At 45.7% G+C, this 22,242-nt stretch overlaps 1 long non-coding RNA gene across 1 annotated transcript; it reads right to left on the bottom strand.

Moving 5' to 3' along the window:
• Window positions 1-4,452: 4,452 nt before the first annotated feature.
• LOC122239600 lies at window positions 4,453-7,205 on the bottom strand. The gene is made up of 3 exons (XR_006218835.1): window positions 5,670-7,205; window positions 4,749-4,834; window positions 4,453-4,627 (listed from the first exon to the last, which is right to left on the bottom strand). It is a non-coding gene; the product is annotated as an uncharacterized LOC122239600 (long non-coding RNA).
• Between the last annotated feature and the right edge of the window lie 15,037 nt (window positions 7,206-22,242).

Raw genomic sequence — 22,242 nt, 5'->3', positions numbered from 1 at the left:
TGAGTAGAAGTTGTATGCTCAATCGGCTGAGTCACCTAGGTGCCCCAAAATTATTAGTAAGTTTTGAAGACAGAGACTTTGACCAGGCATCTTCCTCTTTCACTGGGTCTGACAAATTTTGCAGCTGATCTTGCTGCTACACTCCTGTGCGTACGAGGAAAGCTTCCTGGAACATGGAAAACACAGTTCTCTCAGAGACAAAGAAGCATTAGGGCATATCTGGGGAAAAGCAGGTAGTCTGTGCCAGTTGAAACTTTAAGGAAATGATGGAAACTTTATTCATTCGCTTGTTCATTTAAAACTTGATTGAAGGAGGGTTCTGCTACTTCCAGGGAACAGGAAGAGGAAAACAAATGACCGTCCGAGACCCACGAGTAGCTCATAGTCTATTGGAAGAGGGGTAGAGACACAGCACAGCAGAGTAATGACTGAGATAAAAATAAGCACCGAAAGCCTGGGGCACAGAGAAGATGCCACTACCCAGCCTGGAGGTGGGTACGGTGCAGTGTTGTCCTAATAGGAAAGGCATGTGATTGACTGATAGAAGCCAATGGACACAGAGCATGTTAAGCCACTTTGTTGGCAGTTGATAGGGAAAGGTATGGAGATGGTTCCACAGAGCAGGAGATGTACACATGCTTCCAGATAGTGGCTTGTGGATGAGCCATTGGGTAGAGTGCATGACACTCCCCAACAGCACCATTGTCCCCAAGACCCCCAACCCCACCACTGAATATCCTTCATGCCTGAATATTCATGCAATCCAGCCCTAGACCTAAGTGTTAAGATTTTTGCAACTATTGGGGCGCCTGGGTGGCTCCGTCGGGTAAGCGTCGGACTTCAGCTCGGGTCATGGTCTCGCGGTTTGTGAGTTCGAGCCCTGCGTTGGGCTCTGTGCTGACAGCTCAGAGCCTGGAGCCTGCTTCAGATTCTGTGTCTCCCCGTCTCTTGGCCCATCCCCTGCTCATGCTCTGTCTCTCCCTGTCTCTCAATAATAAATAAATGTTAAAAAAAAAAATTAAAAAGATTTTTTCAACTATCAACTCAGCAGGTAAAATCATTCTTAAATCTTGAGCCGACCACAGTAACTACTTGAATGACCCAATAAGGAATCCACATTGAAACAATCTGAAACAGTTGAAACCCTCCAACCCCTGGACTTTTCATTTACACGAACCATCTTTACCCTGAAATAACAAAAGAATGATTTCTCCCCCTATGTTTTTCTCTTTCATTGAGAGTTTGGGCACCAATAAACTCCTGTTGGCAGTGTGGCTTTTCTCTAGCACACTTTTGACTATTTGTCCCTTTTGAGTATCATCATGGACTTAATGCTTTTCACAGACTCAACTGGTTCCAATTAGCTGTGATAACGGGCTTCTCAAATATCGCAACTTGCTCAAAAAATAAAATTTAGACAGGGTCCCTATCCTTAAGAAAACTTACATTGTTTTTGAAAAAATGAGATCTAACATCCATGGAAAATGTCGTGAATAGAACAAGGTAGCACATGGTGTTAAGGGGCTGTTCTGTCGCAGAATTGGGCAGCGCCCTTCCTCCCAAACAGTTCTTTGGATGGACCGATTTTCATGGGAGCTAAGAAATTTCCTCTGGGGAGAAAACCCGCATCGGTCCACAGATGGATTCAGATTCCTGTAAGCATGTTGGCAGGGAAGGGCGCTACCGACTCTACAAAACTGGGAGGGCCAGGGTCACATGCACCAATGCAAGACTTCCTTCAAGCAACAAGTAAAGGCTGCTGATATCTATGGCTGAGTATCAGGTCACTGGAAAACTTAGTGACTTAAACAACAATCAATTTACCCTCATGGCTCGTGGTTCTGGGAGTTGACTGGAATCATCAGCAAGGCAGTTCTCGCCCAGGGCTTCTGATCTCCGATTTCCATGGTTACAGTCAGAAGGTGGCTGCAGCTGGAGTCATCTCAAAAGCTACTTTGCTTTTATGCTGGCTGTTGGCTTATGCCTTAGCTGGGGCTTTCTGCCAGAACACGCCTCTCTGTGTGGCCAGGCTCCTCAGAGTATGGTGTCTGGGTTCCAAGAGGGAGGCAGGGTGTGGAGGCTGCCAGTTTCTGAGGGCTTGGGGCCAGAAACTGGTGTGGCATCTCTTACCTATATTCTATTGGTCAGGCAGTTTCAGAGACCAGATTCAAGGAGGGGTGACCCAGAGCACCATTGGCTGGGAGGTGTCCAAGAATTTGGGGGCCACTTTTAAAAACAGAAACACTGAGTTTTTTTGAGTGTGAAGCGTATGACACAAATTCTCTCATTTAACTCTCACAGCCATCGAAGCATTTCAATAGTTTGGGTGCAAACGAAGAACCAGTCACAGAGGAAACTAAAATTCAGAGAAAAGCTAGTGACTTGCTCAAGATCACACAGCACTCTAGCTCCAACGCCTATGTGCTTAGCTGCTACTGTCTGTTGGGTTCCCAGCACCTGGGGAAAAGAGGAATCTTCAAGGGGTTGAGGCCCTGAGTGGGTGGGAACCCCAAGAAACCCTAAAACTGTGCACTGATGTGAACCTGATGGTACTGGAACAGAAGGTGTCCACCTAGAGCCCACAGCATCCAGGCTACAATGCTCAAGCCAGCCTTTTCACCAGAAAGGGATTTGAGACGGGAAAGGCATTGGTGTGGGCTGACTTGCCCACAGAAGCCCTACATGGGCCCTTTCTTCAGCTGGGCCTTGAAGGGCAGGTAGGATTTGAGTCATGGAGGCGAATGGAAAAGAATTACTAAGGTTTTCTTGTAGGTCCTTATGCTTTGCTCTTCATTTGCTCCAGGGGAAGCCCGTCTCCCGATGCAGTACATCGGCATCTCATGTCAAAAATAAGTCTTCGTTTCCTCACATGTCTTCATTTTGGGGACGTGTGGTTTGCCAAAAGGCCATTAAGTTCAGCTAAAATAGCTTGGTCTTACTATACATAAAACTTATGCATGGGTTGTGTTAATATATGGTCCCCTCACAGAACACAAAGAACCTTCCTCAACAGGAAACCTCAGTGGCTTATTCTCTCTGTGTGAGGGTCTGCCGAAAAGGGCAGGGAATAATTTGGCAGAAGAAAAAAAGCTGGAGTTACAGCTTAATTCTGGCATGATCATGTGGTTGGAAGGTCAAAACAAAAACCTGCCACATTGCCTCTTGTTCGAAGTTCACTTGGAGAGATTGCGTGAGACTCTTTGATCTTGTAGGTCAAGGCACCAAGGCTTCAGGGCTCTTGAATTTATTTTGTGGTGAGGCTTCTGGTTTCTGAATAAAGACCTATAGTTAGAGTGTAATTTCCTGCCCTGCTCCCCACAGCATGGGCACCGACTACATCACCCAGCTCCTCTCAGGGGGGAAGGAGATCTGAGGCCGCAATTTTCCCAAATCCTCTAAACTAGGATCTAAAAAGGGTCCTCTCTGAGGAAATCTTGGAAAACCTTGTGATGAAAAGGCATTTCCTTCCTTAAAGCCAGGGCGGTCTTTCTGGTGGACTGAGCCTAGTGCCATGTGAAGGGCTTGAGAGCTGTTCCCACTGATGGAGATGAAATAGATGTTTACCCTTATGAATGGGGGGGCTTTAGTCCCTGACCCGTAGAGCATCCAAGGGACCTGGATTTCCCTTGCACACAGTACACTTACACTCAGCAAGAGCAAGGCCAGCCTTCAGGTTTGAAGGAGAGCTACCCATTTCCAGTAGGCTACTTTAAAATTTTTTTCAACTCAGGGTGCCTGGGTGGCTCAGTCGGTTGGGCGTCGGACTTCGGCTCAGGTCATATCACAGTCCGTGAGTTTGAGCCCCGTGTCGGGCTCTGCGCTGACAGCTCAGAGCCTGGAGCCTGTTTGGAATTCTGTGTCTCCCTCTATCTCCTTGCCCCTCCCCTGTTCACGCTCTGTCTCTGTCTCAAGAATAAACATTAAAAAAAATTTAAAAATTTTTTCAACTCGAGAAATATATGCTCATTGTAGAAAGAGCATACAACTGCAGAAAAGAGACAATTAAAAAAAAAAAAAAAAAAAGCCAGCCATCTGTAATCCTATTACCAGAAATAATCACTGTTAATTGTGGTATATTTCCAGAACTTTTTCTATGCATATGTGCCTGTATAAATGGTTATGTGTTCACACCCTCCATGTTTTTGTTACTTGTTCTTTCTCATGTACTATCCTATCATAAACACTTTTCATGTCAATAGATACATTTCAATGATATTACGTGTCTAAAGTTTCTTTGAAGAGTTGTACTTAATGAATCTCATTGGAAGTTAATGTTGACAACTTTTTCTTTTTTTACTATTATAATCAATACTATAGTAACTCTTCTTAATATTTTCCTTTTGGATATGTTCTGAAGAATGTAATTGCTAGATCAAAGCTTATGGACATTTTTAAGGATTTTCATATCCCATCAGTCAGGATAGGCTAAAGGTTGTAACAAGCACCCAGATCTCATTGGCTTAACACAGTAAAGATTTATTTCTCTTTTATTACAGTTCAGTATAGGTCATCTGGTTGGTGGGGGTGGAAGGAGCTCTACCCAGTCTTCTGGAAACAGAATTTATTCATATGATGGCTTTCCATTTGGCAGTGACTTGGAGTTCTTCAGCGGATCCTCTGATTTCAGCTGATAAGCAAAAGGAGGAGAAAATGAGAGAGGGGGACAAAGGATGAGAGAGAGGACAGAGGGAGAGAGAGAATGGAGAATTGCACAGGTGGTTTTAGGGCCAGGCTTGAAATTGACTCACATCACTTCTTCTGCCCACTTTCCAGTTGTCTGAAACTCAGTCACATGACCACTCCTAACTCAACAGAGGCGGGAAATGCAGTTTCCCTGTGTGTGCAGGAAGAAAACACAGAGTTTGGTGAGTGCAGAGCATTGTTTCTGCCTCAAACATACATTACCGAGTTGCCAACCTATGAAATTTCTCCAGTTTATATTCCCACCAGTAGAGTATGAAAATTCCTATGTCCCTACACCCTCAATAATGAAGAGGAAGACATTTTTCGTGTTGTTTTCTGTAGATCTACATAAGGCGTTGATGCTTCTCTACATGACTAGACTCCAAATATCTGTTTTTCTCTTGTGAGATATCTCCCTGAGCTCAGGACCAAGCTCTCTGGAGAGTCAGGACAGCATTTCTGACTGCTTTCCGGATAGCAACCCTCATCTCTATCTCACAGGCTGGTCTGAGTTTCTGGGCCTTTCTCTCCCTGTTCTTCTGTCTCCCCCTTCTCTTCCCTGCTGTAGAGGAAGAGGTAATGTTCAGAAGTCTGCAACATGGGCGACCCTTACAGGAGCCCTGCCCCACTCCCCTGGTCCCACATATCCCTGACTGCGTGGCTCACTCAGAGGCATGGGGAAAAGATTCGCACTCTGCATTTTCTGGGCCATCTCAGGTGGGTTCCAGCTTACATTTTCACAGAAAAAAGTTCAGAGAACGGAATTGGGAAGACACAATAGCAGTCCATACAGACTTGGCACATTGACCTTGACCAAACCGTCTAGTGTCTTGTCCTTAGCACTCAGTGTTCCTCCAAAATAATCCTTCCCGATTAAATCAGGAGGAGTAAACTGCTTAGCAATCATAAGGGGAAGGCGATAGAATTGTGCAAAACCTATTTTTGACCATCTTCATGTGAACTCAGGTTACTGAACAACCACTTACATCTGAGCTGTGGTTTCTTCCTTGTTTTGAAATTTAGTTTCTAGAAGATAATGCTTTCAAATGGCTTCTTGTTCATGTCTTCCTCAGGGACTACCAGCTGCTGCCTGAAGATTGCCTGGCAGGCCTGACCCCTTGGCAAAGCAAAGCATCCAGTGAGGTCTTTGCAAAAAGTCTCTCCAAGGAGCTGAGGAGCTGGGCATCAGTACAGCAGAAAAATGCAAACCAATCAAGTCACAGATTTTTCAGGCATGCCAACCTTCTGGTCCTAGGCATGAAGCATTCCAAAAAGCCTAGGAAAATTCATATGTTTTCCTAAGAATGAACCGATATCTTGTCCTTCCAAGTTGTATCCTCTGATCCCTCCCTGAGAGGCAGCCATGATCTCTGAGGGGTGATAATAGCTGGGCCTCCTGGCTGAGTGAATCATACCAACTGTAAGCTTGGCTTATGACCCAGAAATGGAAACAGGAAGTGGCTTACAGAATATAAAGAGCACAGTCAAGGAAGGAGTGCAGTAGAATTCTTCTCGGATGACATGGTGTACAATAGACAGAGGTGAAGACTGGCATTTTTCCTTTTTCTTTTTTTCTCTTTTTTTCTTTTCTTTCTCTTACCATGACGCCCTCTGGCAGGGCTGAGCCATCTGAATGGGGAGTGGGATGTCTTCCCGGGGTGGCAGAGGGGGAACCACTGTGGATAAGTAGCTTCTCTCCAGAGGGAGCCCATCTGTGGGATGCTATGGCCCCTTTTCACCTCATCTTTGCAAATTAATTTGGGTTCTTCAGAATGTATTTTGCCAGGCTTTATAAATGTAAACTCTCAAGAGGTGCTTCCAGCAAGAAAAACCGACTTCTGGCAGCTTTGAATAGTTCCCAGAAGGTTCTCTGAGCCCATGGGGGGAGGGCGTCCTTGCACTCATGCTGAGATACAAAAATCCACTGTCATCCCTAGATACCTGGAGGGGGCTGGATGGGGAGGGAGCCTGTCCTGCTCTGGGCATGACCCTGGGGCATGGTGGCTGCAGGCGGGGTGGCCAGTGTGGGTGGACAGGAGTTTGGAGGGCTGACCTCCCTCTAGATGAAGGGTACCTCCCAGAGCTTCCCCACACTCCCCTTTATGCCTCTCCCAGGGCTGGAGAGCAGCTAGTGGAGGCTGAGGCCTGGCACATTGACTCAAACCAAATCATCCAGTGCTTTGTCCTTAGTGTTCACTGTTCCACCACAGTAACCGTCCCCAGTGAAATCAGGATGGGTAAACTCCTAAACTGGGTACTGGGCCCACTTATGCCAGTGGATGAATCTTGAACACCTGAGGCAGAGCAGGCCCTGGGCCCTGAGGAGGGCCCATCCAGGAACTAGTCTACCATCAACAAATGCCTCCTGAGGACCCTCTCTAGACCAGTTTCTCAGACTGGAGTCCTGAGGCAGTGGCAGAATGATGGGTGGGAGTGGAGCTTTTAAAAAGGCTGATTTTCAGGGTGCCTGGGTGGCTCAGTTGGTTAAGCGTCTGACTTCGGCTCTGGTCATGATCTCGCAGTTCGTGGGTTCGAGCCCAGCATCAGGTTCTGTGCTGACAGCTCAGCTGTGGATTCTGTGTCTCCGTCTTTCTCTGCCCTTCCCCTGCTCACACGCTGTCTCTCTCTCTCCCTCTCTCTCAAAAATAAACATTAAAAACAAACAAATAAAAATTAATTAATTAATTAATTAATTTTAAAAAGGCTGATTTTTGGTCTCCTCTATAGGCCTCCAGAATCCAAAATTTTCAAAGAAAGTCCTGGAAATCTGTGTTTTTTGCACGCATTCTCTTCCCTAGGCCGGCCAGTGCAGTAAAATTTAAGAATCTTTCTCTATACCAATCCTGGTCTCATTTATTATCCTTTTCATGAAAATATTTCGTTTTCAACCTTTTGTGACTTCTGAAAATGGAATCTGAACCAGAGGGATCCACTTCCATAATACCGCCTGTGGCCATCACTGGCATACTTGGCTTGCCGATTTTATCAGAGGATGCGAAGGAAGCCAACCTTTGATTATCAGGATGCCCATATCTACTTTTCCGTTGACTTGTCGCCATTAAAGGCGCCTCTCCAGCTTTTCCTTTTCTCCTCTTTCTGCGAGAAAAATGGGCCTGGTGCTCTTGGAAGCTGTGCTCTTGGAGCCCTTGAGCGCAGGGGCGAGTGAAAGTAAACTTGTTCAAGTTCCCTGAAGAAGCGGTAGTGGAATCCATCGGTGTTCCCACGGAGAAAGCACCGACTCCAAGAGAATGCAGGATGAATGGAGAAAGATGACGTCACACAGATATCCGGGGAAACACCGGAACACCGTCACTCCGCTCACTCCTTGGTCTCCCCCCACCACTTCCTCCAGCCCTCCCAGAACTCCTTCTGCCTCAGGAGTAATGCGAGCAATGCAGTGTGTGCTGGTAAACCAGCTAGCTCTCTGAAAAAAAAAAGAAAAGAAAAGAAAAGAAAAACAAAAATCCGAATTTGTACTATTTGCCAGTTTCCACGGTGTAAACACTCCCACCACGGCAGATTTCAACTTACCGGTGGTTTAACAGCAGACTCACAACATTTTCGAATATTTAATAATCAGCTCTTGCAAACCAGGAGGGGACAACTCCAGCATGTCCTCAACAGTCCTGCCCCAGAAAATCCCCAAATCACACCCCGGGTGAGTATCACTTTCAGCTTCTCAGTCAAAAGGAGAAGTGGTTACTGTATGACCGGATTGTTATGACTAATATCAAAGTGCCGAACGTGGAAGGGCACGACGCAGGGGGTGAGGTTTTGTTTGCCAAATTGGAGGAGTTTTCATTTCTCAATCTTGGTCTCCTCTCCTTCCCTGGGCTGGGGCGTCGGAGGGAGCCCCGTCCACAGAGCTTCTCATTGGCCTCATAACAGAGATGCATGTAAGACTTCTCTGCCCCACCCCCCGCCCCCCCACCAAGAGCTCCCCCAAACTTGTTTTCTCTTTTAAAACCCCAGGACCCTATGCTAGAGAACAGAATGCTCCTTCTTTCATTAGATAAGTTAAAAATGGAGGGTTTGGAAGCCATTCTGGATTCTGGGTTCTGCCTTTTGGTTTGGAAGGTGCTTAAAAGCTTTTTCTTTAAAAGCTGGACACAGGAGGCGTGCCTGGGTGGCTCAGTCAGTTGAGTGTGAGACTTCAGCTCAGGTCACGATCTCAAGTATTGTGACGTTTGTGAGTTCAAGCCCCGTGTAGAGCTCTGTGCTGACAGCTGGGAGCCTGGAGCTTGCTTCAAATTCTGTGTCTCTCTCTCTCTCTCTCTCTCTCTCTCTCTCTGCCCCTCCCCCACTTGTGCTCTCTCCCTCTGTCTCTCTCAAAAACGAATAAAAATGTTAAAAAAAAGAAAAAAAAAAAAAGCTGGACTCGGAAGGATTCTGTAACCAAGACTTAAAAGCTGAACAGCCTGGACTGATCTTTCCTTGATTTTTAAGGAGCCTGGAGAATGACAGGGTGTGGGGGCAGGTAGTTTTCATAAAGTTGAGCATGACCAAATTTGCCCACAATCTATGATCACACAACTCTTCCCCTTTAGGCCCTGGGGATGCCATTGGACTGAGCGCAGGATGGTGACCTACTTTTCTTCCCAAAACATTGGGCGGCCAGTTGCATTTTCCGATCTAAAACTCACCCACACTGCTACAGTTTCTGTTCCCCTCTGCTCCTGCTCCTGGGTGTGCTTCTGGATGGAGCTGCTTTTGTAAAGTGGAGTTTATCATGGGAGTCCTCCTCCAAGAGGCTGGTCTGAAAGCCCCAACCCACATCCCTCCCAGACATCAGCATGGGCACTCCCTCCGCACAAATCCTGGCAGGTGTATGAGAATCCAGGTTTGCCCCTTCTCAGCCAGGGAAGTCAGTTAAAGAAAAGTCTCATTGGAAATGGCCTTGAATCTGGAGCCTCTCTAGTATTCTAATCACTCACAGTTAGTCAGCTAATGAATATTTATCAAAGTTCTCTGGAGGAGTTCAGAAGGTGCCACCCCCAAATATGCCACTTTTAGTGATTATTTTGAACTGAAGTCACTTGAGAAACAGCAGATGCAGGAAGGGCTCTCTGACTCCCCATCCCCCTCTTTTTTCTTTCTTTCTTTCTTTCTTTTTTTAATCTAAAGCAGGTCATAAAATTTCTCTGAGAAAGGTGACTTTCACCCCTGTCTCACCAGAGACTGGAAGAAGATGCCAAAAAGAACCCATACAAACAAACCCGCTAAGATAACACTTATCTTTTATTGGTTTCCCCCATACATTTTCTAGTCACCGGCCCACAATATACTGCCCCTGACCCAAGCCCCTTTATCTTATCACATCCCCACAGTGTACTGGGGCCTAACAGCTTTTTGAGGTCCTCATTTTCCTTTTGAAAACTCCTGTGTACATGTAAAAATATGAAATAAAATTTGTAGGCTCTTCTCTTGTTAATCTGTTTTATGTCAGTTTAATTCTTAGGTCCAGCCACAGAACCTGAAAGGGTAGAGTGAAGTTTTTCCTCTCCTCCATCAACTATGGAGATAATGGTGAACAAGGCAGAGTCTCTGCCCTCATGAAGCTTACTGTCCAGTTTACAAGGAAATCACTCTGTACACAAATAACTTGAGATCAATCCGATAATGACAACAAGGGTGCCGAGTGCTTTAAAGAAGAAGCCCAAGGTGCAGTGAGAGCATAAGACAGGGAGGCTAATGCAGGCTACAGGACCCAGGAGATTTCTGGGGAACTGAGGCTGAAGCTGAGATCTGAGGGATGGTTCAGATCCAGGAGGACATGAGATCCTCCGGGACAAAGAATTTATGCTTCAGAAACATTCTCCTGCTGAGGATGAACTTGGGAATTTAGATAGGAACTTCTTTCCTTCATAGATAGTGTGGTGGTGGAGACCACTGTTTGCCCTCAACATTCTTTCTTCTTTTCTTAATAACAAATCCCCAGGTTTTACTAGGTACATAACTACCCAGAGAAAGGATTACATGGCCACCTGCCCAATAAGATGTAGGCAGAAGTAACGTATGGGGTCTCTGAGACCTTTTTTCTGCTACCTGGTATCTGCAGATGATGGCTGGCAGCTGAGCAGCCATCAGGGACCATGAGGAGACACGGCTAAAGTTGGCAAACAGTATATTAAGTAGAGCTTTGTTCCCTGATGACCATGACACTGTCATACACCATATCAGCCCTGGATCGCCTACCTCCAGGCTTCTTTTATGTAAGGGAGAAATAAAGGTCAATCAAATAAATAAAGCCTCTATTATTTTCAGATTTTCTGTTACACAAAGTCAAACACAATCCCAACGACTACACACAATTTCCTTTCAGCCTAATGAAGAGAACATTTATCTGCACAACTCACATATTACCTAGCTTACAGAAAAGCCTGTAATAATAACAAATCTCTTTTGTCCCCTCCTTGGTCTCCTGGTCCTTCCCTCGCCCCTGCACCTCCTCTGTCTCCTAACTCCCACACCAGAGCTAGGCCTGACCTCAGAGTTTCCACCTCCGTGAATGACAGCTTCACAGCCCAAAGCTTCTTGAGCTCCTGCTACCTTCCCTTAGTGGCTGCCTGGTGAGAGTCCTGCTGTAGAGAGTCACACGAAGTCCAGGGAGGCCGCCAGCCTTCAGGCGCTCCTCCCCACCCTTCCCAAAGAGGTATCAAGAGTTAGAATAAGAGGGAAAAGCTGAGAACATGCACCAACTTGGAAAAATCACAAAAATGATCGGAGGTGCTTTAATGGAACCTCCCTGCATTGGGCTTTTCAAGCAGTGCGGGCTTTAACCAGTCTGTTGCCCCAGCCTCTGGCTAAGTCCATGAGGTCAAGACTCAAAGGGAGAAAGTCAGTGTGTCTGCTTATAAACTCAGGTCTGGTAGGGTGAGTGCACACCTCCCATGTTGGGTCAGATGAGATGAGGCCTTGTGTGAGTTAAATTGTGAACCCGGCACGTGCACACGCACACACACACACACACACACACACACACAAATATGTTGAAGTCTTAAATCCCGCTATCTCAGAATGTGGCCTTATTTGGAGATAGAGTCTTAACAGAGGTCATCACGTTAAAATGAAGTCATTAAGGTAAATCCTAATCCAACAAGTTTTGTGTCCTTATAAAAAAGGAAAATTTGGAGACAGACAAGCACACAGGGAGAACACCAAGGCAGAGACAGGATGATGCTTCTACAAGCCACGGGTGCCAAAGATCACCAGCAAACCACCAGAAGTGAGAGGAGGGACATGGGATGGATTACCCCTCACAGCCCTTGGAAGGAACCGACCCTGCTGACAGCCCTTTATGGAACTTCTAGCTTCCAGAACTGTGACACAACACGTTTCTGTTGTTTAAGCCACACAGTCTGTGCTCCTTTGTTAGGACAGCCCAAACAAACTAATATAAGGTCCCTTAAGTGCCAACTAGCAGGGGAGTTTGGGGATAGCCACTGGTCTCAAATGATTTCCCTCCTGTCTCACGTTGGGATATGAAGAATGAGAACAGCTGAAGTTTCTCTTGGCCATTCTTCTGAACAGCGAAACCCAGGTGGTCTTTCCACCTGTAGACAACCAGGGGCATAGTGAGTGGGGCCAACTCCTTCATAGGAGAAGCCTTTTCTGCTCACCTCCTGGGAATCATGTTAAACACAGACACTTCCCAGGAATGAAAGGCTGCTGTTAACTGGAGAGGTCTGTCTGTGAATCTATCTTTCATCTATCTCTATAATCTATTTTTTTCCTTTTCTTGGCAGAAAATCAATGTCTAGATGGGTAGGAAAAGTAGTGCAGTCTCTTCAGACCCCATTTGTCCTTTCCCTGTTCTGTGTTGAACAATTCTTGAGTATGCACAAACACACACATGAAAAAACTGTATGTGGTCTCGGCTGCCCTTGTTCCCCAAACTTTGACATCCACGTGGGAGCTTGGAAGGCAGAAGGGATGGGGGAAGAGAGACAAAGGCTATCTGAAGGCTCTGTGGAAGCAGACCAGTGGCCCAAGTGGCCAGCAGCTGGCTCCTCCCATCCACTCACTTTACGCATCTCATATCAGGCTGATTTGAGCACATAGGGCATTTTGTTAAGCAGGGTGAGGACTTGCTGCTACTAAGCATTTCTTATTCTGCTGATTTCTTATTCTGCCAATAGTTCTATACTTTTATTATTTTCTCTCACCATAACCAGATGTTAACCCCCATTTTCAAGAGGCTGAATCTGAGACCCAGCAATTTACCCAGGGGGGTGGCAATGAATGAGAGGCTTGGAGACAGGGCTCCGGCAGTTCTGAAAAATCCACTCTGTGCCCACTGTCCACAGCGTGTTGACTATGAAGATCCCAGAAATTTGTGCTCGGTGGGCATAGAGACTGTCTCCTGGGGGAGGAAATGCATATTTCCTTTCTGATTTGTTCAGCAGTAAGGCCTTGGGTTGATTTTCTAGAGTTGGCCATAAAGAAGATGACGATGATGACAATGAGGCAAAGGCATGTGGACGTGGATGGCAAGCCATTTCCAGAATGTGTACGGAAGCCTACGCTGCATGGTAGGCTCATGGAGAACACAAATGCATGCCCTGCTTTAGGGGCCTGAGGTCTAAATGGGCAGGTCAAACTGAATTCATGTGAAACAAGTTGACGGTCGATATTTCTCCAAGCTCGAGGTGACTTTATTTAGGATTTGCTGATACTAAAAACAGAGACCCCTCAAACCGTCTCAAGAAAATAGGGACTTATTGTAAGACTCCATGTGTGTGGCACTGGAAGTAAGATAGAGGTGAGGCATGGCAAGTCCCCTCTACCTCTCTCTCAGCAGGCCCCGCCCTCTCTCGTGGTGTCCCTGCTGTGTGTGTCTGCTCCTCTCTCTAAGGCCACCTCCTCTGTTCCTGTGGCTTCAGCTCTCTCCTAACCTCAGCTTACTCAGCCAGAGCTTCCAGCTGCTCTGACTCTACCTCGAGGCATCCTTTCAGCCTTAACTACCCCCTCAAGTGGTATATTCCTTCTTGTTTGGTAGTTCTTTCTGTATTAGATTGGTCCAGCCCCTAGGCCTCTGTGAGCCTATATTTTGACTATCCTTCTGTCACTTGCCATCCCTGAAGATCCAGTCAGCTGTGGCCAGGAGTAGGGGATCACAAGACCACCTAAAGGGCCATGGGCAGATAGACACCTAAAACCAATCCAGTATGGGAGCTGTTGATGATAAAGTCTATAAAAGGTCATGGAAAAGAGAAATCCCTCTTAGCCAGAGAGAATAAGCAGGACAGTGAGATGGCTGAGGTTCCAACACATGAGATTTGGGTCCTGGAGAGAAGAGGAAAGTTCAGGTACAGGAATGAGTACCACAGAAGACTGCAGTGGTGGTCACGATCATTTGTCCTTTCCCTGTGAAAGATTATACCTCCCTACCTAGATGACATCAGATTTGTGTGATGCTTTTGCCAATGAAATGTAAAAGGGATATATGTCGTTTCTAGGCAAAAGCTTTGATCATCATAGCATGGTTCACTGTGCTCTCTTTTCCCTTTGCCCTGAAAACAACAGAGTCCCAAACAGGGAATGTTCCATTCACTTAAGTCCCAGGATGACAACAACTGGGAGCAGTGCCAGAATAAGTCCATGATGGATCTATAATGTAAATAAGACCTAAGCCTTTATCGTGAGGTTTTGGAATCATTTGTTACTGCAGTGTAGCCTAGCCTATCTTGACTGATACAAAGGTCACATTGTGTTCAAATAAATGGGAGAGAGAGCATTGGAAGTGAAGAGGTGATGAGAAGCAGGGACAGGAATCCAGATGTCAGAGAAGGAAGACTTGCAGTGGGATAGCATGCGAAGATCTGGAAAGAATAAGAGGACTTCAAAAGACATTTTAAAGAACATGTACCAGGTGTGGGGAGCAGTTTGGAACAGGGAACGAAAGAGAGTAAAGGGTAAAAAAAAATGTTTTTTTAAGTTTATTCATTTATTTTTGAGAGAGAGAGAGAGAGAGTGTGTGTGTGTGTGTGAGTAGGGGAGGTGTAGAGAGAAGGAGAGAGAGAATCCCAAGCAGGTTCCACACTGTCAGTGCAGAGCCTGACACAGGGCCAGAACTCACAAACCATGAGTTCATGATCTGAGTTAAAATCAGGAGTCGGTCGCTTAACAAACTGAGCCACCTATGCACCCCAAAATTAAAAAAAAAAATTAATGTTTGTTTATTTTTTAGAGAGACAGAGAGGGAGACACAGAATCTGAAACAGGCTCCAGGCTCTGAGCTGTCAGCACAGAGAGGGATGCAAGGCTTGAACTCAGAATGGCGAGATCATGACCTAAGCCGAAGTCAGACGCTTAACCAACTGAGCCACCCAGGCACCCCTATTATCTATTAAATTTTTTTAATAGATAAAAAAAAATGTATCCCTTATTTACTAGCTAACAATGGGAGTTGGAACCATTTTGAGAGAAAGATGTCCTTTTGAAAAATTGAACTTAAGGTAGGATGGACATCTAGCTAGTGATTTCCAGCAGGTACCTGGGAATGGGGTCAGGGCTGGAGATAGACATTTGAGAGTCATCAGCAGAGGTAAGAGAGTTGGGTCACTGAGTTTTTGGCAACTGGTCTTTTGATCTATAAATGTAGCAGGTTGTGAGAAATGGAACACAGACGCCATGTTGAAGAGAGAAAGCGACTCTAAACAGAAGAAAGGGGGGCACAAAAACCCTTCCAACAGCATCAATTCCCCTGCCTTCATTTTGAAGAAAGCACATATTTGCATTTTCTCTTGCTTCTAGAGGTCACCCAAGAACTGGCCACTCTCTGACTTTCTTATAGAATCTCTCTTTGACTAGAATGGTCTTCCCAGAACCCTAAGATTCTGAAAAAGTACATCCGGAAGTTCCCATGGTGAGACTGTCCTGATGGTAACAGCATGGACATAATTTCATTTAATCCTCCTTGAGACCAGTTGCCGCTGTGTGAGAGGCACAATTGTACCCATTGTTCCTGTTGGCCGAAACTGACTCCTGGCTCCAACTTCTTCATTTTCTTCTACTTCCTGGTCTCCTTTAAGAGACTACGGAACAGCTGGAGAGACAAGGTTGTTGGCTCAGAAACAATAGTTCTGAAAATGCCTCCAGCCCTCCCCCAGCTGCACCAAATGAACTTGGCATTATTATGTACAGTAAGACACCATGGCATTGCACAGACTCTGTGCCAGCTCTCATTGTCTCTGACTGACCTGGGAGAGCTGGTCAGGCCCACCTCTCTGGCTTGCCTGCTTGAAATGCTTCCTGAAACGAAGTTAACAGCTGTATTCTTGTTGTATCTTTAAAATAAGAAGCTAGAAAGTTTCCCAGAGGCTCTGAATCTACATTTCAAGGGGAGGAAAAAAAAGAGAGAAAGAAAAAGAAAAAAGATAAGGAAAAAAAAAGGCATTAACCTAGTTTAGCTATATTTTAGGAAACAAATTCTGGGCACAGGAAAGCCCGTTATGCTTCCAGCTATAGGTTTTCTGGATAGAAAACAAGACAGAGCTCACTTTTGAGCATATAGGGTAGAGTGCGTAGGCTAGAGCCTCTTGCATAAGGACCTTACAGTTTTGGACCTTCCAACAAGAAAGTCTGTCCGAAGGAGCACTTTTTTCTCAGGCACCTTTCAAAGAGCTTCTTCTCTTAGTTGTGTACATTCGGCAGACAGGGGTGTGAATAGGGGGGCGTGTGGGGAGTGAATAGGGGTGGGGAGGATGAATTGAGTTTAGGCTCTGCCTTTGCCGAAGCCTCTTAAAACACCACACAGAAATTCCATCCCAACAGAGAAGCCAGAATCACAGGAAATCGCCTTTAACTTAAGGGAGTACCCTTCAGTCACAAAATAGCCGCCAAAGACTAACTCCATTTCTAAAGCTTTGTAAGGTCTATACATTATGCATCTTATGTGGTTACCACTTGCATGAGCCACACATGCTCACAGCTTCTATAAAGGGAGCTGGTGCATGCTAGCAGCCCAGCAACTAGAATTCTTTCACTTAGTCCTGGAAAGACACTTAATCCTGTGCTAATGAGGCTCTTGCCCCAGGCCTCTAGGGAAGCTTCCTTTTTTTTTTTTTTTTTTTTCCTGATTTGCCACAGTTTCATCTCTTAAAATAGTGTAGGACAAGGTCTTATTGACTGGTAAACTAGGATTTGCCTTCATCTCCCCCTCCCCCTCCCCCTCCCCCTCCCCCTCTCCCTCTCCAAATGGGAAAAAAACAGCCAGCAAAAAACTCTAGTGGTTTTAATCTACTCCTATATAACAAAATACTCTTAAATTTAGCAGCTTAAAACAACAGACATTTATCATCTCACAGTTTCTGTGAATTAGGAATCCAGGAGTAGCTCAGATGGTGTTTCCGATTCATGGTCCCTCATGAGGTTGCAATTAAGCTGCTGGCTAGGGCTACAGCTATCTGAGGGCTCAACTGGGGAAGGATCTGCTTGGGACCTCCGTCATGTAGGCCTTAGTTCCTCACTGGTTGTTGGCCAGAGACTTCAGTCCCTCACCATGTAAGCCTGTCATAGCCTGCCTGTCTTCATGATGTGGCAATTGGCTTCCCCCAGAGTAAATGATCTAAGTAAAAGAGAGAGGGAATGAGAGAGAGAGAGAGCCCAAGGCAAAAGCCACAGTTCTTATAACCTAATCTCAGAAGTGACATCCCATTCCATCTGCTATATTCTATTGGTCATACAGACCTCCCCTGATGTGATGGGAGAAGGGCTATGCCAGGGTGTGACTGCCATCTTGGAGGCTGGCTACCATACCTTGTTTGGGAAAGAGAGAAGTGGGGAAGAGGGTCATGTACTGAAAAGGTTAGTGGTATAAACTGGCTAATGAGCTACTCTTCTATAACTAGTTGAGTGTCCTTCAAAAGTCAGCATCTCTGCTCCTCATCTCTGGGCTTTTTCTGTAACATCAGGTGCTCAAACTAGCATGATCTTTAAGTTCACTAAAGTGTGTGATGCTAGTGATTTGAAGTTGGTGAGGGGTAGAGTGGAGAAGGGAAGTAGAGAGAGAAGGGAAGCTGGGTGTCATGAAGCAGCCCCAATACCTGAGCCCTGAGCTGGCTTCAGGCCCCAGGCCCAGGGGTCCCACAGTCCCATGATCAGGCTGGATGCCCAAGTCCTACCATTTACTGAGTGAGGAGATGGGAATGGGAAGCTCTTCTTTAATACCTGATGCCCTGTTTCACTGAAGTTTTTAGACCTATTTCTGTGCAGGAGCAAAACAAAAATAGCTGAGAGCACTCTGAGCCTGAGGAAAGGGTTCTTCTGGTTTTTAAGGCTGGTACCGGTTTGTCTGTACTTTGATGATGGTTCCTTATTGTCTAAAGGTTTTTCAGAGTGTCTCCAGGGAAGTGGCTTGGGGACCATCATTGCTTCCCCAACCTCCCATCATTGCTTCTTATTTCACATCCTGTCCAGACATTCCAGACCCTTCTACATATGGGTGATGGACCCACTGGACTTGGAGGAGCATATCACTCTGTGGAAACCTGGGAACCTCCATGTGAAAGCGCCCTTGAAAGTCTCTGATGGGGGGTGGTCCCACTTGGGAGAGCTGCCTGCTAAAGGAGCGGGAACCAGGCTTTGCTTGGTCAACTCACCTTCCTTTCTTTGGGTTTAGCACACAGAAATAGCAGCTCCTTACAACCAGAGATGCATGGACTCGTACAGTTTTTGAGCTGAAGGACTTTCTCTCAGAGATGAGTTATCTACTTCAGTAACGGTCTTGGGCGCTCCCTGGAAGCTCCCAGGCTTTATGATTACCCATGTAATTTCTTGGCAGGGCTGGTGACGCCTGAGTCATCCCAGGAAACATCCCAGGTGTTTATTCCCAAATGCCGAGATTTATTCCTCAAGTTTTGAGCTGTTTCTTTGGGAAAGCTTCCAGTTTTGCCATTCTCATTATACAACTAGAATCTTTAACTGCTTCAGGAAGCCCTCAGGGCTGAGGGGGAAGTGCCCAAGACTGCCAGACCCCCAAGCAAAAGTGGGCAGCACAGCCAGAGGTGGGAGCAGTGGGTTCTGGTTGAGCCAGCAACTAAATGCTAAATCCTCAGCAAGTTTCCTTCTGAGAAAAATTAAAGAAGCCCAGTTAGAAAGCAAACATTATCTAAAGAGCCGGGCAATATCAACAGTTGCATTCTGCCACACAAAGAACATTCTAACATTTCAAACACAAGGTCTTGGGCTATCTCTGTCATTTGAGTTGAATACAATAAAAGTTGTGCTTCCATGTCATGAGTCATATGTCTCTGTCACTTGGACCAGAGCTACCTTACTGAAGACCCATTTTCCAACCTGAATGAATTCAGGAGACTTCTCTCACTAGGACTGTCATGTCTCTTGTGGCTAAGCTCCTCCCAGGATTTAACATTCATCTTCTCTTTTCCTTCCCTTCTTTTCTCTTCTTTTTCCTTGCCCTCTTTGGTCTTAAAAGGACACTGAGTGATTCTAGATTTTGGAGTTCAGAACATTCTTACAATCAGAATCTAAGACCTAGATGTTGGTTCCCTAGTTCAACCTTCAACCTCTCCCCTAATTCAGAAATCTTCAAAGGTCCAGCCTCTGACAGACACTTTATGATAGGGACAACACTACGTCATGAAGCGATTCATTCTCTTTGGGTGGCTCTGTTATTGCAGAATCCATTTTCATACTGAATTTCTTACACCAAAATCTGTCTTTCTGAAATTTACTCACAATGACTCTTACTTTGCCTTCTGGGGAAACCTAGACTATTGCTACCTCTTCCCTATAGCAGCCTTCAGATGTTTGAAGAAAATCACTATGAGGTAGGGTGATGTTATCACCAAAGCATACAGTTTGGATCTGGGTTGGGTACCAGATCTGCCAGTATTGGTTATGTGTGATTTTGAGAAAGTCCCATCACCTCACTACATACAGTCATGTGTTGGAGCCAGATGACAACTGTCCCTCCTCTCACCTCTGCTTTCAGTGATCTCGTGTTGCTTACTAAAGATGAACCACGGTGGGAGTATTTACACCGAGGAAAGTAAGCGGCAAATGCTATAAATCAGAGCTTTTTATTGGTTTATTTTTTGTTTTGCCAGCATACCACTTGCCATAATCTCAATTTAGTTGTAAGGATCAAATAAGACAATGCAAGAAAGCATCCTTTGTGAACTGTAAAGACCTTAGAAAAACTAGATATCAGTTATTTGGAAAGACAGCTGCAAAATAGCCCCCAGTGAATCTCACTCCTGAATTCACACTCTTTTTTTTTTTTTTAAGTTTTATTTATTTATTTTGAGCGAGAGAGCACGCGCACACATGGGAAGGGCAGAGAGGGAGGGAGAGCGAATCCCAAGCAGGCTCTGCACTGTCAGCGTAGAGCCTGATGCAGGGCTCAAACTCACAAACCATGAAGTCATGACCTGAGCTGAAACCAAGAATGGGACACTTAACTGACCGAGCCACCCAGGCCCCCTGAATTCACACTTTTGTGTGGTCCCTTTCCACACAATATACAGACTGGCCATATGACTTGCATGGTGCAACAGAATGTGACAAAAGTTCTAGTCTTGAGCACTGGTAGCTTTGTAGCATCCACTTTCACTGTCTTGCTGTCCTGAAAAGCCATGAAGCCTGAGCTAGCCTTCTGGAGGATGAGAGCCACATGGAGAAGTAGGCTGAAAGGGCCCAATGAGCAGAGAAGTGCTGCTAGTCCACAGACACTCCAGCCATCTCAGCTGAGGTGACAGACAAGCCAGTGAAGCAATCATGGCTCCTTCAGCCCCGGTCAACCTGTCAGCTGACTGCAAATGTGCCAGTGAGCCCAATCCACCCCATGACACCACGTGGGGCAGAGAAAAATCTCTCCGGCCCAGACTCCAGAATCCTGAGCAAATGAATGGTTATTGTTGGTTTAAGGCACTCAGTTTTAGGTGTGGTTTGGACGCAGTGATAGATGACTTATTACAGTTATTATCCTTTCAGGCCCCTCCATGTCTTCTCTTGTCCAAGTTAAACTTTCCCAGATCCTGGATGGCATCCTGGTCTTTCTCTGGCTGGGCTCCATTTGCCAGTCCTAGGATGGGCACGGTGCTCTGACCATGCAGAGGCTGAGGGACATCTGCTCTCTGTGTTCTGGATCCTAGATAATCATCACAGTCAGAGGGTGAGCCAGAGCGTTTGGCGCTCATAGCTCACTCTGTGAGCTCATTCTAAGCCTTTGCAGTCAACTCCAACCCTCAGGCGGTGAAACTAAGCTCTCCCATGCTGACATCTTTTTAAAAAATCTAAGTACAAGAGCTTATAGTCATTACCATTGAACTTATTTTTTCACCTCCAACTTATTTCAGCCTTTCAAACACTGGACTCCAATCTGATTTTAAAGTTTGCAAAAACTACTGTATTTCCTTGTACACAAACATTCATCCCTATGCTTATGTGTGCTTGCGTGTATTTGGATGTGCCAAACCACGTATATGTAGACTCAGGCACATCCAAATACACACGAGCGCACACATAAGCATAACGAAAGGCAGAAACTCATTTCAGTGTTTGCAGCAACTATGGTGTCTTCCTAAGTCATGGCCCTTGATGGTCAGCCTTCTGCTCTCCTTCCCAGTCTCATCTCACTGTCACTGCTGTTTCAATAGCAGAAACCACAGCTCTAACTGACTTAACCAAGTAGAGTTTATTTCTTTCAGACAACAAGAATGTCAGAAGCAGGGAGTGCATGACTAGAGAAGAGGTCCCGTGATACCATTGGAGATCGGGCTTCTTCTGTGCATCTATGTATCTAGTCTCATGGTTTCAAAATGGCTGCTTCACCCCTAAGTGTTACAAACGGGATCCAGGCAGGAATGAGACAGGAAGGGAGCAGGGAAAATGCAAAAGGCAAGTGCCATGGAGCTTTTTCCCTTTGACCAAGAAAACAACAGCTTTCCCGGAAGCCCCACCCAGAAGACTTCTAGTGACGTTCATTGGCCAGAACTGGGTCACATGGCCACTCCAGCAATTAGGAAATCTGGGAAGGTGACTATTTGGAACTGGGCACATGGCCACCCTGAAAAAAAGAACTGAGGTTTTGTAAATAGAGAAGAAATGGAGAATGAATAATGAGAGGGTTTATATAATAGCAGAATTTGCCACATTCATCCATATATACTACAAGTTGTCATTTTTGGGTACCAAATATATGCCAAGCTTATTGAAAAAAGGTTACAGAAAATGTGGAGATGTGGTAGGTTCCAAAAAATAAAATGAGTAACCCCAAATGCCTCCCATTCCTGTGCAAACAGCTCCTTTCAATGTGACTTTGACATTCCTCCCATCAAGAGTCTATTTCTCCACACCTTCAATTTGAATCTGAGCTGCTCTTGTGACTTGCTTGGACCAGTAGGATACCGCAAAAGTGATATTATGGGACTTCTTACCTCATACCTCAGGAGAACTTTCAACTTCTAATCCTGTCCTCTTAGAAGTCAGTGCTATGTATAAAGAGTCTCAGAGCAGCTCTCTGAGGAGGAGAGAGGCTCAGCAGGGAGCCAGCACCGACTACCAGACATGTGAGTGAGGCCATCTTAGTCTACC

The sequence above is a fragment of the Panthera tigris genome, chromosome B3 (assembly GCF_018350195.1).
Source record: "Panthera tigris isolate Pti1 chromosome B3, P.tigris_Pti1_mat1.1, whole genome shotgun sequence".
Classification (NCBI taxonomy): domain Eukaryota; kingdom Metazoa; phylum Chordata; class Mammalia; order Carnivora; family Felidae; genus Panthera; species Panthera tigris.
Note: the sequence above shows the minus strand (reverse complement) of the source record. Positions and strands in the feature narration are given on the sequence as shown.